Source organism: Marmota monax, unplaced genomic scaffold, assembly GCF_021218885.2.
Source record: "Marmota monax isolate L192 unplaced genomic scaffold, Marmota_monax_Labrador192_F-V1.1 WCK01_AAM20220418_F8-fsc00049, whole genome shotgun sequence".
Taxonomy (NCBI): domain Eukaryota; kingdom Metazoa; phylum Chordata; class Mammalia; order Rodentia; family Sciuridae; genus Marmota; species Marmota monax.
This window is the reverse complement of record NW_026694221.1, coordinates 2,805,954-2,819,952: the sequence shown is the minus strand read 5'-3', so window position 1 is coordinate 2,819,952 and position 13,999 is coordinate 2,805,954. Positions and strand designations below refer to the sequence as shown.

Below are 13,999 nucleotides of genomic sequence, written 5' to 3'. Positions count from 1 at the left end.
TAATACCCAACACAGAAAACTTCAATATTCACATAGTTTGCTTGTAGTTTAGAAAATGACAGTAGTAACTTAGAGTCGTTCAATGGTTCTGTGAAGGATTGATTTCTGATTGCATCACAGATTCCAAAATCTATGAATTCTTAAATCCCTTCTATAAAATGGTGTGTTGTTTGTATACAACGTAGACATCTTTTCCCATATACTCTAAATCATCTCTACGTTACTTAAAGTATCTTTTATATTGTACTTGCTATTTAAATAATTATTATATTGTAAAATTTAGGGAGAAATGACAAGAAAATTATCTGCACATGTTCAGTATGGACAATATTTTAAAAATATTTTTGATTCAAAGTTGGTTGAATTCACAAATGTTAAACCTGAAGATAGAGAGGGCCTACTGTAACTGGCACTGTCAGGTCTCTAAGATTGTAGTGGTGAGCTAAGGCAACTCTGATACACAAAAGAGCTACCATTAGTGGTCATTTCATATGTGAAGAATGAGAACTGCCTTATTGCCTTTATTGCTTCTGATGTTACTGACATAAGATTAATTTCACAAAAGCATTATTTTCCTTGCATAAAATTTTCAATATTTCTGTACTCCTTGAAAAATATTAGTTAAGACTCATCACTCACAGACTTTTTCAACTTAGCCCCCAAATTCTTCTTAAATTACTTCTCAAAAGATTTTCTTCTTTTCCAGATCAACTAGTCTATTTATTTATTGTCTCTTAAGCAAGAGGGGACCTCTCTGTTCACATGTACCAATGCATCTTCTCTCCAATTAAAGTGTGAAATTTTGAAGGTAGAGATGCTATTTCATACACCGAATTATTAGCACCCCAGTATCCAGGACATAGTAGTCCTGTGTGTTAATATTAGAAGTTAACCAATTTTCCTAGGCTTCCTCTAGAAATAGAATACAAAATAATGGCTAGCTCAAAGCCCTGAGGATTTAGAATTATATCTAAGGTTTCACTTGTCCAACACACTTTCTCTTCTCCCTTCTCCTGACTTTTTTTGTGGACTCCATACTTACTCTTTGTGGAATTGTCGTTTATAGTGCAATATTTGATAAGATGGGCCAGTACACAACCTTCAGATAATAGAAAATTCCAACAAAAATCTAACCTCACTCAAACTGTATGCCCAGCATGCTTTCACTCAGAGCCCTTCTCCATCTTACCACCACTCTGGAGGCCAGACTAAGATTGTAGCTTTTTTTCAGAGAATTATTAGCGAAGAAGCAAAGGAATAAGGTGTGGAAAAATCATTCATTGGCTCTTAAGACTCTCCCATCCCGCTTTTTTCTTTCTGTCTTCTTTTGTGGTTCTGTGAACTCAAGGCAAGCACTCTAACACTGAGTTACATCTCCAGCCCTAACTCTTAACTCTTTCCCATGGAAGAGGCATATATGTACTGGCAGAAAGCCCATCAATGAAATACAATTGTGAGCCCAGAAGTAAACTTTTACATCACTGGTCAATTGATTTTTGAAAAGGGGGCTAAGATAGTTTCGTAAGGAAAGAAATATTTCCATCAATTGATGTTGGGATAACTAGATAGTTATGTTTAAAAAAAGAAAGAATGAATTTAAACCACTACTTCACATCATATGCAAATATTAACTCAAAATAGATCACAGGCCTAGTTTTTAAAGCTAAATGTAAATATTAACATTGTAAAACTCTTAACAGGGGAATAAATCTTTATGACCTCAGGACTTTTTACATGTGACATGAACAACAAAATAAAAGTAAACTGGATTTCATTAAAAAAATACTTTGAGTCAAAGGACACTATAAAAAAATAAGACACTTAGTGGTAAAGCACTGGCGTAGGATGCACAAGGCACTGGGTTCAATCCCCAGCACCAGGAAAACAAAAATGTAAGGCAATCAAAGAAATTATCTTATTATCTGACAAGAGAGTCAAATCCAGAATATATAAAGAATGCTTACAAATCAATAATAAAAGATACAAATGGCCAATAAGGAGGTAAAAAGATGTTCAACATCAGTCATCATTAGGGAAATGCAAATCAACATCACAATGAGACACAAAAATATAGCTAAATTTAAAAGAGAGAAAACAAGTAGTGCTGGTGGAGAAGAGGGATCCCTTAAATATTGCTGGTGGAGACAAAAAAATGATATAAGTATGGGCTGGGGATGTGGCTCAAGTGGTAGCGCGCTCGCCTGGCATGCGTGCGGCCCGGGTTCAATCCTCAGCACCACACACAAACAAAGATGTTGTGTCCTCCGAAAGCTAAAAAAAAATAAATAAATAAATATTAAAATTCTCTCTCTCTTAAAAAAAAAATGATATAAGTGCTTTGGAAAATGCTTCATTGGCAGTTTTCTCAAATGAGCCTAGAATCTTACCAGTTACTTAAGAAAAATTGCTATCACATGACCCACCAATTATATCCCTGGTATATAAAGAAGAGAATTGAAAAATATGTGACCATACAAAAACCTCTTTATAAATGTTTATAGCAGTATTCATTAGAACAAACTCTTAAGCAGAAACAATCCAAATGTCCATGAATTGATGAGGAGATTAGCCCAATGTAGTGCATCCATATGTTGGAAGGTTGTTTAATCATAGAAAGGCATGAAATACTGACACATGATAAAACAGATGAACCTTGAAACATGAAAGAAGCTAGTAACTGTCAGATCAGGCCAGGCGGGCAGTGACCAAAGGAGGCAGATTTAAAAAGGACCGCCGCTTGATGCTTTATTTGAGATATCACTCCGAGGCAGAACTCCATCAGACCGACAGAATGGACAGGAGAAGGGTCTGAGGAGATACTCTGTGGAAGCTTGACTGGACTGGACTTTTATGGGGCTTACAGCAGGAAGGGAAGGGCTTGGAACAGGAAAAGGTGTTTTTAGGGTCCCTTGTCCCGTTGGAGTTGGTCAGGGGAGTTGGCTGAACTCCAGGATTGGCCAGGGGTCCTGCTGATTGATAGGCATTACTCAGGAGATCTTGCTGATTGACAGGCAATTGATGTTCCTCCACCTCCCCACCCCCCCACCCTGGCTGCTTTGTTCTTAAGTCGCCACCATTGACCTAACAGTAACAAAAAAAACTCCACATGTCATAAAAATCATCAAGAATAGGTAAACTCATACAGAAAATACCATGAGTATGGGATTTCCTTGGGGAAATAAAAATGTTCTGGAACTAGCAATGATAGCTGCATAACTGTGTGATTGTTTACTGAATCCTTACTGAATCATATGATTTGAGAGGTGGATTTTATGGCATGCAAATTATAGCTCAATACAGCCTTTTAAAAAAAGACTATTATTACACCTATTATTTACACAAAGTTATGGAGGTGTCACATTAGCATTGATAATTTATATCTTGCCACCACTTGTAATTACAATGTTGCTAGCCACCATTTTCCAATTATTTCTGCAAGTGATATACCAATTTATTATGTTGAATAGGATTTGTAGAAGCAGTGTTCTGATCTGAGGAAGGGAGCCTTAGTACTAGATCTGTGTCTCAGATTGGCTTGAGAAAGGTGATCCCAGTGGCATAGTTACATTACATTTAAAAACTTTTATTATTTAATTTAAAATTTAACTTCCAAGAGTATGTAGACAACAACTTCCAAGAATATGTAGAAAAATAATACCAAGGAGTAATCTTCTTTCTCCCATCATCCCCATCTCCTACTTCTGTTCCCAAGAGACAAAACCATTACAATTGACTCTCTTTCCAGATTATATACATATATTTTAAAAATATTTTTAGTTGTAGATGAAATGTGTTCACGATATCTTTATTTTATTCATCTGGAATGTTCTTTACTGCTTATTTCCCCAAAGGACACACTTGGTGTGCTTTCGTTTTCTATCTTGCACTTTTGGAGTACACAAAGAATGAAAAATTAAAGTTGCCTGGGAATTCTGTCATCACATACTTAACGTGATATATAAATTATTGGCATCTTTGCCCTCTGTGGCCCCAGCTGCCCAGGAACTCCCATAATAGCAACAGAATGAATGACAGGCCAGATCCAGTGGCATGTGTTTAATTTTCAGCCAGCTAACACAAGGAAAAAGCATAAGTCGTTGTGTTAATGAAGACTCAGTTGTCTATTATTGTATTGTCCTTTCACCAATGAGGTGATTCAAACAGAAAATTTTGTATATTTCTGCATTTTTTTTTTACATAATTTCCATGTATGTTGGAATGATTGAGGTCCTCTATTGCATGAGTGGAGAAAATTCTTGTGCTTAGTTTCTCTGTGAAGCAGAAATCTACTTCTACCTTGCCTTTTTAAGCCATTATGATGGTGTTATATAGTTTGAGGTCAAATTCTTTTTAAGTCATTATGATGGTGTTATATAGTTTGAGGTCAAATTCTTATGTTTAAAACTGACGTTCTACTGTGGTATAATTGACATACCACAAACTTGACATTTTTAGAGGGCATAATTTGATAGTTTTTGACATAAGTGTATACTGTGATATCATCACTACAATAAATATGAAGAACATATCTATTACCTCAAAAAAGTTCCCAAGCCTTTTGCCATCTCTTTCTTCAACCTTCCCCAGCTTTAAATAATCAATCAGTAATCTGTCTTCTCCCACTGTAAATTATTTGGCATATTTTTGAATCTTTATTAATGGAATCACACAGTATATGTATTCTTTTTCATCTAGCTTCTTTCACTTGGCATAATTATTCAATTCATCCGCACTGTTGCATTTATTCATCATTTATATATATATATATATATATATATATATATATATATATGTATATACATTTTTGTGAGTTGCAATCCGTTGCGTAAATGTGTTACAATTTGTTTATTCTTTCTTGGGACATTTGGATTAGTTTCAATTTGGGGCTCCTGAAAATAAAGATTGTATGAACTTTAAAAAAAAATAAATAAATAAATAAAAAATAAAAAAAGACTATTATTACACCTATTATTTCTGTTCACTTTCATTGGTCAAAGTCACATGGCTACAAGTTACTCTAATGGGACAGGGAAGTACAATTTTTCCATGTCCCTGGAAGGACAGTGGAAATATTTGGTGACCAACACTAATTACTACAACAGGGACTCTCAGTTTTAGCCACATAAAAGGACATGAGTCTCAGGGCACGCTAACTGTAGTACTACACCCTCCAGGATGCAAATATTGGTCTAGTAAGAGGGCATATAACATAACCCAGCCAACAAGCCCTTCTACAGAACTAATGTATGTTACAGGTGGAAAAATGTTGTAATTTAGTAATAAGATGAGAATCTGGGATTATTGCAAAACATCTTACTGACCTTATAGAGAAAGCTTGCATCCAGCTGTGACTGTTCAACCCTAAGATGCAGAAGAAATTCTGATTAATAAGCCATTAGCAGCAAGATGGAATTCTAACCCTACAATTCTTGGGCCAGCAGATGTTGCATTTATTTCCAGAGAAATCGTTAACAGTATTTTGTCCAGAGTAGTGACTGAATTATGGGTCTTGAACTGTCCTTTGACAACTTTATGTGGATATGCTTTATTTTTATAGTATTTTGCATATTTAACATTCAAGATGTTCTTTCCATAGACCTAATTTTCAATTCCTCCAATTACTTATATTGAAGAAAAGAATAAAACATAGACTTTCAATATTCACATCTTTTATGCCAAATGAGAATTCAAACAATTAGTTTCAGTGAGATTTTAATATTAAAATATAATTTGAATTGTAGAATACATTAATGGGAAATATATATTCATTCTCAGATAAGTAAAATGCTTATTCCTAAAATGATTAGGTTGCAGATTCCATTTTATTAGAAAAGTACTTTTCAACACTAGTTGAACAAACTTTCATACAAATAATCTTTCTTAATAATTTGAAATAAGTTGGTGACTCTCTCATGATTAAAAACTAAAGTATATAAAGTATATATTATCAGATAATCTGCTTCCAGCTACAAGTTAACAGAAATCCTAAATCAAACTGACTAAGCAACAAGAAAATGTATTGATACACATAACAGCAAGTTTGGTTTGATAGATTTGTCATCTCAACCATGTTAGTTCCTTCAGTCTCTCTGCATTGGTGTCTAAAGTGGCAGTGCCATCTTTCTTGAGGTAGATACTTACATTATCTCCATTTTACAAGTGAGAAAATTTATGATCTTGAAATGGTGCCTGCATGCTCAAAAAAGATTGCCAGTAGTACAATAGCCTTTCTTATCTATAATTGTTTTCCATAGTTTCAGTCACCCAGAGTCAAATGCAGTCTGAAAATATTAAGTAAAAAATTCCAGAAATAAACCATTCACAAGTTTTAAACGGGGACCATTATAAATAATGTGATAAAATCTCACATAGTCTCTCAGTGTCCTATTAGGGACAAAAATTATCCCTTTATCTCCTATATCCATGCTGTATACACTACCCACCCATTGATCACATAATCCCCAACTTGGTTATGAGGTCAATTGTCCTATTGTGGTATGTAAGTTCAAATAACCCTTATGGAGGTGACCTGAGGTTATATCACAGTATGTCATTCACCTCATTTCATCTCATCACATAAACAATGCATTATCTCGTTTTATCACAAGAAGTGTGAATACAATACAGAAAGATATTTTGAGAGAGTACATTCACCTAAATTTATTATAGTTATTGTTATAATTGTTATACTTTATTATTGCTGTTAAACTCTTACTATGCCTAATTGATAAATTAAAGTTTACCATAGGTATGCACATACAGAAAAAAATACATTATAATGTGCCTGTATGTGTGTGTGTGTGTGTGTGTGTGTGTCAGTACTATTTGTAATTTCACAGATTTTCTGGGGATCTTGGATATACCCCCACTGATAAGGAGGGACTTACTTATTTAGTGCTATATTATTTACATCCAATGGGATAGACTGAAGCAGGCCTTTTACTGGTCTCTATTTAAAAAAAATAATTGTCACAAAAGCCTTTAATATATTTCCTTTTACATCTAATTGGCTGAAATTGGGCCCATGTTCATTGTGGAACCAAATATTGGCAAAGAAGGGACTATTTTTTAGTCCATGAGACCCACTCTTGAGTCAGGGTCAGTTCTCCAAAAATGCACTGGTGTTATTCAATGAGAAGGGGAGAATTTCTGCATTCAGCAGAGGGTGCCTCAACTTCCTCCCTGAGATTAATGCTCTTAACTTCTTAAACAATGCACTCTTTGCCTTGAATTTTTCTAGCTACCACTTCTCAGACTCCTTTGCAGGCTGCTTCTCCTCTTCCCTCCCTCTAAAGAATGGAGTTTCCCATGCCTCAATTTTAGGTCCTCTTTTTCCTTTCTTTTTCTATCCCTCCCTCTAGGCTAACTTACTCATTCCTATCACTTTAAGTATCACAACAAGTTGACCATTTCCCACCAAAACATTTTTCTAAGCTCCACAATCATATATCCAGCTTTGTTCCACATGGACATTCAGGCACTTAGGTTTCTTTCTTCTAATACAGTGGTTCTCAAACTTCAGCATGCATCAAAATCACTTGAAGGGCTTGAAAAACACATGTTGCTTGTGCTAGACCCCATCCTCAGAGTTTCTGATTCAGTAGGTCTGGGTAGGGGCTCCAGAGTCTATATTTCTAACATGGTTCTTTCTGGGTGACGCTCACTGGTGCTGTGGCAACACTGAACAAGTATCTGAGAGTACTGTCCTCAAATGAATGGCCAAAGCTGTGTCTTAGCCACAAAGGGAGAGCAGCCAGTAGAAAGGGAGGTCAAGAGAGCATAAGGAAGCTACATCCACTGTCTGAAACATCAGCCCCCAAAATATAACCATCACTGCCACTGACATTCTGTTTGCTCCTCTGACAGGAAGAGACCTCAGAAAACATAACATAGTTGGGCCTCCATTGACCTGGACACATTCTGGAGGTATAAAAGAAGAGAATAGAATTTTGTGGCCAGCAAGAAGTCTTGACCCCTCTCCAATTCTGTTCTAACAACTAAGTAGTCACACTTGCTTTCTCTTATCTTCTCCAGCATTCACCAAGGGTCTCGCACTTAGTTCTGTGCATTTTCCCCCCCTGCTCATGGCTGATTCATTTTTGTTCTTTGGTATCAGTTAAAAATATCAACTTCACAGAGAAACCACTCCAGAAGTGCCCTACCTTGAGCAGACATCAGTCTACTTCACAGATCCTTGTTTGCTTCTTGTTTTATTGCTCATCACAATGTATAAACTTTAGAAAATTTAATAGCTGTTTCCTTTGCTAGGAGGGAACTTCATCTGGGAAGGAACCACATCCTGTTTTTCCCAAGTATGTATAAAACCATGTGGGAGACCTTTTTGTAGTTGACTTGAACCCATTTCCCTTGCCTTTTTCCTTACTAGCAGAATCCCAATTTAGTTGCAATATCAGAAGATTATTAATCTGAAGGAAGATGGGGCTAGTGAACCAGGGACAGGCATGTGATACAATTCTGGCCATTGAGATACATCCAAAAATCTGGAAAATCTTCTGGGGGAGTTTTTATTCCCTGTGATAATGACACGGTGAGAAGAAAATCTGCCCTGCATTTCCCTGCTTCCCACTCTAAACATGTTTGTTTGAGGGTAAGTTGTGTGGAGTTGCAACAGCCACATTGTAGCCATGAGGAAAAGATCCAGAGAATTGCAGAGAAGTCAATTCTGAGACCTGATCTCACTAAGCCACTATACCCACTTATTGATGACCTACCAATTGCCAAGGGAATAATAAAAAACACTATATATTTAAATAGCCCCACTTTCTTGGGGCTGGGGTCGTGGCTCAGTGGTAGAGTACTTGCCTAGCATGTGTGAGGCACTGGGTTTGATTCTCAGCACTGCATATAAATAAATGAATAAAATAAAGGTTCATCAACTTCTAAAAAATATTAAAAAATATATTAAACAACTTTCTGTGGACTTGGTTGGATGCAGCCCAGCATGTGACTTAGCATACAGCTTGACACATACTGGCAGTATGTATTCAATTAATTCCAGTATTTGTCATTTTTTAATGACAGAATAATGCATAGCTAAGATAAAATGGGAAAGGTCAAGTTAGCTATTCAGGTATTTTAACCAACATAAAAACACAATTTTGTTTTTGTTAAATTTACAAAGGGATGGGGAAGAAAGAAACAGGAGAAAAGAAGTAGGTACAGGGCATACATTATACAGACTGGTCATCTTTATTAGCCAAATTATACAAATACTCTTTCATTCTTTTAAACAAAAAGATAATGAACTGGTTGTGGTGGCACATACCTGAATTCTCAAGCTACTTAAGGCAGGAGGATCACAAGTTCGAGGCCAACCTTGGCAACTTAGTAAGAACTTGTCTTAAAATAAAATAAAAAGGGATAGGGATGTAGCTCAGGTGCAGAACAATTACCTTACCATGTATTCTTGCTAGGCCTGGGTTTAAATCCAGTAAAACACACACACACACGAAGACTTACTACTTTACAAAGTGTTTCATTAAAGAAACATAGCATAATGTTTGAAAACATGGGATTTGAATTTTAATTCAAAGGAAGTCACTAATCTACCCTTGACTAAGTCATTTGTAAAAGTGCAAATATTTTCAACTTTATTGGTTAGTGTGATACAAAAATGAGGTAATGCATATAAAATGTTCAACGTATTTATGCCTAGCAATGGTAAACAATAGTCTTAGGATTATTATTATTGCTATTATTATTAAGCATAGTTGAAATAAATGGAACATAAAGGTGAAAATATATAGCCTTTTCCTGTAACTAAAGAACATTTAAGTAATACAAAATACCTTAGGAATATGAAGGAATGAAAGACTTTCTGATTTAGAGGATCAGACTGTGTTTCAGGAGAAAAGACATTTTCTGTAGACCCTTGAGGAAAGGTTTAATTCTACATATAGAGATGAGCAGGAAGCATTGGTGCTATGGTGGCTACAAGTGGGAGAGAAGAGAATTGGATCATAAGCTTCAAAACATGGGGAAAGGAGGGCATGTGTCTTAGTCCATTTCTGCTGCTATAACAAAATAACAAACACAGGGTAATTTACAAATAGTAGAAATTTATTCCTCATCATTCTGAAGGCTTGGAAGTCCAAGATCAAGGTACTGGCAATTTCAGGATCTGCTGAGCATTCAGTATCTCTTCCAAGATGGCTCTGAATGCTGCCTCCCACAGAGGGGAGGAACACTGTTTCCTTATGTGTCAGAAAGAACAGAAAGCTGAAAAGGGCATTGGGTGAATCTTTCAATCTCTTTTTTAAATTCCAATTTTGAGAACTGTGCCTTCATGATTTAATAACTTTTCAAAGGCCTCACCTCTTAATATCCCACTGGCAATTAAGTTTCAGTCTGTAAATTTGAGGTGACACATTCAGACCATAGCAACAGGAGAGTACAAGTCATGTTTGGATTATGACTAATAGCATGGTTTGGCACCACTATAGATTTACTGAGGAGGCCCAGGGGAATGAGACATGGAAAGTGGAAGACTAACCCATGAAGGAAGGTCTCAATAAGGAAGGCTATATAGCCTTTGGGACAGGCAACGAGGTGCAGTGAAAGGGTTTTGAAGCAGAGCAAGATAGTGAGATGATGAAAGTAGAGCAGGCACTATTAACTATCTCCCCAGTAGTCATTCCTTCTCTGATTTCATAACTTTAATAGATGATGACCATCAATCCTGACAATGTAGCACAAGTCTTAGCAGTGAGCCATGAGAGAAGTCTACTGCGTGCTTGGGTGGGAGTGTTTAAAAGAGAAAGACCCAAGTCGAAAATCCTCTTGCTACTTCCTTCTCCATCTGTTTTGCCTTGCTGAACTCATCTGTGGATTCTATTGTATACAGATGTATACATGAGAGCTTTGCCAGAAATCTTGGCTCCACAAGGACACATCTCATTCACGCACAGAGAATGACTAACTACGAAGATTCAGGAAGGGTAGATTAGAGACTTCCTTTGAATTAAAATTCAAATCCCATGTTTTCAAACATTATGCTAAAAAAAACAGTTCAATTATCAAAAACCCAGGAAGACTGGATTTTTGATAATTGAACTGTTCAATCAATTCTGGGTCCACCTACTCCGGATGGCTAAATAAAAGGTAGATACATTATAATCGAAATCTCAATTGGTCATGTTTTCTGTTACTTGTGGATACTACCTTCTAACTAATGCTGAGAAAGATGTTTTAAGAAGGTTTATAAGGCATCAATAGCAATGGATTAAAGAAATTAAAAATATTATTGGGTTCCCTGCAGCCTTCGCAGCATCCTTCAGCTGCACTCAAGGAGTACTCCCTGGTCCAAGTGGGCAACATGCCAGTGTTTTCAGTGATGTCCTTACCTCCATCCCAGAAGACAGGGAAGAGATAAGTTAGCTCCTCAATCAGATGGGGAAGCACAGTTCAATGGATACAAAATACAAGAATAACTTATTTGCATGTGAGCAAAGCACACGCCACCCTACATATGAAGAAGCCTGGCAGTGATATGCCAGTACAGGATGATCCTTTTTATTGATTCCTTTAGCCACATCCCCAGCCCATATAATATCCAGATCATCCAGCTCCTCCATCCTGCGGGCTCTGTACTGCACATACAGCATGCTGGAGAGGGTGGCCATCAACCTCTTCCTCTACCTGCAAAAGAAGGAGTTCCGAAGCATCTAACCTACACAGCCCTTTTTGTTTACCACATCAAGTTGATTACTGCAAGAAGACATTGGAGCCATCCTGAGTTACCCAGGCTAAGTACCTGAGTTGGGGGCTATGCATAAGCTCAAGGAGATGGTGGAGACCCATTAGGAGAAAGTGGTCTCCTTTGAGCTCTTTCTGGTCAAGGTTGAGTGTCAGCAGTTGCAAATCCACTCATAAATCAAGAGCAAAGGCTGCTCGGAGCTGGAAGTTGAGTTGTATACTTGAGCAGCACAGAGGACATGCAGGACTGTTCAGATGGGCTGTGATGGCTAAGGGCAGGGATCTCCTGATCATGTCAATGACCTGTGTTGTACTCCAGAGGTCCGCCAGTGAGTGGGTAGCTAAGGACTACTACTAGCCTCATGTTGCCAAGCCCTCCAGGTCAGTGGATGGCTGTAAGACTACTGAGAGAATAGGAAGCTACCCTAAGAGGCCTAATTGAGCTTATGAAAGGAGGCAGTGGCCACATACTTGGTGGAATGACCTGAAAGATGAGATCATCCACTCTTTCTCCTCACCCCTAACCTTGTCCACTTCCCCAGATGAACCTTGCAGTAACTTCCTCCAACAATGGCTCCACCCCTGCTGCCCAGCACATACTTTCCACTCAGGAAGACATGGATCTGTAGATGATTCAGAATCCAGGGCCAGTCCTACAGGCAGGATGCTCTGTAGCTGGATGTGTGCCTCGTTGAAATGATGCCCACCTTGAAGTCCAATCCCTCCACCTATGGCCACCTCCCACTGTGGCTTCTGCAATTGCCCAGGTGCTACGAACACTTTCACCCAGAGTTCAAGTTTCCTGTGATGCCTGTGTCAGTGCCTACCATTATGACCGACCCCTGCTGCAAAAAGTGAGCTGCACCTTCCTGCTACACCTGGTTTCCTGGTGAAGTAGTATTGATGCATTGATCAGAAGCAGAAAGCTGCACTTTACTATGTGTTGGTGGGGATCTAATTGGCTGAACCCACATGAGAGTTCACTTAAGTTCGCTTGTTTTAACTGATGGCTGATTTGTCATCTAGTAGGGGAGAGAATGGCACTTCTATTGGGATTCTTTATTTTTTTCCTATTCATACTGAATTGATATTTATTTCAGGACATGCCATGTCAAAATAAAACAAGAGTCAATTCTTGCTTTTAACAATAATATTGTATTACAAAAGTATTTTATAACTGCATCTCATCCTTGAGTATAAGTTACAGGTAAGTCGACTAATGATCATCTGAAAGTATTTCTCTATTCAGATCCATAATCCATGTACTCTATGAATATTAAAAGGTGACAAGTGAGAAGTGGAGGAGGAAGAGGACTAGAGGGGAAAAAGGTTTTTCCATTTAAGGATTTTGTAGCAATAAGAAGATGAGGAAATATAAAGTTATTTTTGCTGTCTTTTCATTTTTATTCTGTATCATAAGTAATGCTTACTTGCAACACAAATTCAACAAGCTATTCCTGAGCTGTGACTCAGAAATATTTTCTCCCTGTGAATTATATATTTACAAATGTATTTATTAACTCACACAGCAATCTCACAATAACTAGTAAAGATTAAAAGGGGTACTCCTAGTATATTTGCCATTGTGATGAACCTCTAAAAAGAGTCACCAAAACATCTAAAAATTAAAAAACCTTAAATAGGCAAAGAAATAATTATAACCAAAAAAGAGATTAACTGTATCTTAAATCACTAGTTCATTACCCAAACAATATAAATTTAATAAAAAGCAAGACCTGCTTGAAAGACCCAAGACTTAAAAAATGCTAACAAATAAGGCATATGTCTGCATAATATTGACTTTTTAAAAAATATCTTTATTTTATTTTTATGTGGTATTGAGGATCGAACCCAGTGCCCTATGCATGCCAGGCGAGCGCGCTACCTTTAGCCACATCCCCAGCCCATATAATATTGACTTTTATTTCCATTCTATCCTTTCCATTTTCAATATTCTTATCTGCCTCTAGAAGTTTATAAGAAAATGACTTCCATTATAAATGTGACCTCAAGTGTCCAGAGTCAAGTATTTGCTATTCTGAGAGGGTTCTTTTGTTGGTAAGTATCGCCACCTATCCTAGCTGGTGACCTAATGCTCGGTTCATAAAATCTGATTATTCTAATAACTTAAGAAAACAACAAAGAAACATGCAAACACACAGAAGTAACTTTTCAATATTTTGGAGAAGGCTCTGTGACCTTAAGTGTCTGTGGAAAGAGAGAGAGCCACCAGAATTCTTTATTCTTATATAGGGAACATACAGAGGGAGGTTCCATGGCACTA

General features: G+C 37.1%; 1 pseudogene; it reads left to right on the top strand.

The window, feature by feature from the left end:
* LOC124108120 (spermatogenesis-associated protein 2-like) overlaps positions 1-12,415 on the top strand; it is a 34,718-nt pseudogene extending 22,303 nt beyond the window's left edge.
* Positions 12,416-13,999: the final 1,584 nt, after the last annotated feature.